Here is a 3,521-nt window from a genome sequence, read left to right on the forward strand (position 1 = left end):
CAGGCTGGTCTCAAACTCCTGGGCTCACACAATCCTTCCTCCTTGGCCTCCCAATGGGCTGGCATTATAGGTATGAGCCACCATGCCTGGCCACAAAATACATTTCTTAAAACAGTAAGACTTGAATGTTGAAATTACTCCTTGATCTCATGGGCGCAGAATGGATACTGTGTTAGCAGGCACGAATACAACATTAATCTCCTTGTACATCTCCATCAGAGCTTTTTTTTTTTGAGATGGACTCTCACTTTGTCACCAGGCTAGAGTGCAGTGGCGCGATCTCGGCTCACAGCAACCTTCGCCCCCTGGGTTCAAGCGAGTCTCCTGCCTCAGCACCTCCCAAGTAGCTGGGACTACAGGTGTGACCCACCACGCCCAGCTACTTTTTGTATTTTTAGTAGAGACAGGGTTTCGCCATGTTGGCCAGGCTGGTCTTGAACTCCTGGCCTCAAGTGATCCACCTGCCTCGGCCTCCCAAAGTGCTGGGATTACAGGCGTGAGCCACCGTGCCTGGCCTCCATCAGAGCTCTTAAGGGACCAGGTGAATTATCAATGAGCAATATTTTGAAAGGAATCCTTTTCTCTGAGCAGTTGGTCTCAACAGTGGGCTTAAAATTTTCAGTAAACCATGCTATAAGAGTTGTCTGACAGGTGCTCACAGAGTTGTCTGACACAGGGTTGCCACAAATCTTCCATTTTTTACAAATAGAATATCTACTGAGTACAATAAGCAAAGTGCAATGAAACAAAGTATGCCTGTACTCTGCGTTTTACTTCCTATAAGGGCAGTTCTCCCCGTGGATAGACAACACTTCATAAGATATAATTTACAATGGCTGCACCATAAACCACATGGCCACATTCATCATTCAAGGATTTCTTATAAACAGATGTGTTGTCACCCAGGCTTTTCTGTTCCATTTATAAAGCACAGGCAGAGTACATTTAGCATCATTATTAAGGGCCCTAGGATTTACTGGATGGTAAATAAGTGCTGGTTTCAATTTAAAGTTACCAGTTGTGGCCAAGCGCAGTGGCTCATGCCTGTAATCCTTGCACTCTGGGAGGCTGAGATGGGTGTATCACTTGAGTTTAGGAGTTTGAGACTAGCCAGGACAACATGGTGAAACCCTATTTCTACCCTGAGGTGCCAGGAGGCAAAGGTTGCAGTGAGCTGAGATCACGCCACTATACTCCAGCGTGGGTGACAGAGCAAGACTCTGTCTCAAAAAAAATAAAAATAAAAATAAAAATAAATAAAGTCACCAGTTGCATTATCCCCTAACAAGAGAGTCAATCCTATGCTCTGAAGCCAGGCATTGACTTCTAGCTATGAAAGTCCTAGATGGCATCTTCTTCCAACAGAAGCCTGTTTCATCTGCAGTGAAAATCTGTTGTTTAGTGTAGCCACCTTCATCAATGATCTTAGCTGGATATTCTGGATAACTTGCTGCAGCCTCTCCATCAGCACTTGCTGCTTGACCTTGCGCTTGTATGTTATGGAGATGGCATCTTTCCTTAAACCTCACGAGCCAACATCTGCTAGCCTCAAACTTTTCCTCTGAAGCTTCCTTACCCCTCTCAGACTTCACAGAATTGAAGAGTCAGGGCCTTGCCCGAGATTAGGCTTTGGCTTAAGGGAATGTTATGGCTTGTATTATCTTCTCTACAGATCACTGAGACTTTCTCCAAATCAGCAAGAAGGCCGTTTTGCTTTCTTATCATTTGTGTGTTCACTGGAGTAGTACTTTTAATTTCCTTTAAGAACTTTTCCTTTGCATTCACAACTTGGCTGTCTGGCACAGAGGCCTCGCTTTTAGCCTATCCTGGCTTTCAACATGCTTTTTTCACTAAGCTTAATCCTTTCTAGCTTTTAATTTAAAGTGAGAGATGTGTGACTCTTCCTTCTACTTCAACACTTGGAAGCCATTATAAGGTTATTAATTAGTCTAATTTCAATACTGTTGTTCCCAGAGAATAGGAAGGCCCCAGAAGAGGGAATGAGATGGGGAATGGCTGGTTGCTGAGCATTCAGAATCTACACAACACTGATCAATTATGTTCATCCTCCTATATGAGCACGGTTTGTCGTGCCCCAAAATAACAGTAACATCGATCACAGGATCATCAAAATAGATTTAATAATAAAAAAGTTTGAAATATTTCAGGAATTGCCAAAATGTGACAGAAAGACACAAATGAGCACATGATGTTGGAAAAATGGTGCTCACAGAGTTGTCTGACACAGGGTTGCCACAAATCTTCCATTTTTTACAAATAGAATATCTACTGAGCACAATAAGCAAAGTGCAATGAAACAAAGTATGCCTGTACTCTGCGTTTCACTTCCTATAAGGGCAGTTCTCCCCGTGGATAGACAACACTTAATAAGATATAATTTACAATGGCTGCACCATAAACCACATGGCCACATTCATCATTCAAGGATTTCTTATAATACAAAAGTATTACAATCTTGTATAGTACTTTATCATTTCCAAGACATGTTCACTTCTGTCTTTAGAAACATTATTATTTGCCCCACTTTATAGAAAAGTAAACAGATTTAAAAAAGATTTCAGTAACTTAGCCCCCAGAAACACACTGATGTTGAGGTCTCATCAAATATTCATGCATTCTGATTATCTGACCACTTTGTTCATCTTTTTAAAGGATATACATTGTCCTGTAGAGTTATTCTCTCTCTGATGATTGCATCAAAGGATAAAGTTGTGTTGTAGCAGTAAGCATAACACACTCAGAAATACTATCTCGTCCTCCCCCCACTATTCTTAGCCACTTCTTGCAGAAGACCTAACACTCCCACTTTGAATACAGTTGACCCTTGAACATGGGTTTGAACTGCACAGATCCACTTACATATGGATTTTCTTCCACCTCTGCCACCCAAGGCAGCAAGAGCAATCCCTCCTCTTCCCCAGCCTACTCAATGTGAAGATGGCAAGGATAAAGACCTCGAAGATGATCCCCTGCCACTTAATGAATAGTAAATATACTTTCTATTCCTTTTGATTTTCTTAATAACAGTTCTTTTCTCCAGCTTACTTTAAGAATATAGTCCATAATATATATAACATACAAAATATGTGTTGACTGTTTACACTATTAGGAAGGTTGGCAGTCAACAGCAGGCTATTAATAGTTAAGTTTTGGGGGAGTCTAAAGTTGTATATGAATTTTTGACTGCGAGGGGGCCCTTAACCCCATGTTGTTCAAGGATCAACTGTAACTGGTACAAAGAGACTTCAAAACTAGGGAGTGATGTTTTGTTACAATACCTTCAGATTATGTATGATATCTATCCGCTTGTTCTGGCTGTCCTTAAAGTGAACTTGAACTCTGACAGGAAACTCACCCCAGCCTCTTCTGGTCAGGTGAAAAGGAGGCTCTCTATGGAAAAGCAGATATTAACACGTTCATCCATGTTCACTCTCTCATCCTACACAGGAAAAGTTTTCTGATAATGGATAAATCAGAAATTCACTGTCTTCTGAGAACCA

The 3,521-nt window shown here is 41.4% G+C and overlaps 1 protein-coding gene across 1 annotated transcript in view; it reads right to left on the reverse strand.

Annotated features, from left to right (window-relative positions):
- Nucleotides 1-3,521, reverse strand: part of YEATS2 (YEATS domain containing 2) — a 133,597-nt gene that overhangs the window by 89,186 nt on the left and 40,890 nt on the right. The gene's annotated exons all lie outside the window — the stretch shown is intronic.

The sequence above is a fragment of the Mandrillus leucophaeus genome, unplaced genomic scaffold (genome assembly GCF_000951045.1).
Source record: "Mandrillus leucophaeus isolate KB7577 unplaced genomic scaffold, Mleu.le_1.0 Scaffold295, whole genome shotgun sequence".
Taxonomy (NCBI): domain Eukaryota; kingdom Metazoa; phylum Chordata; class Mammalia; order Primates; family Cercopithecidae; genus Mandrillus; species Mandrillus leucophaeus.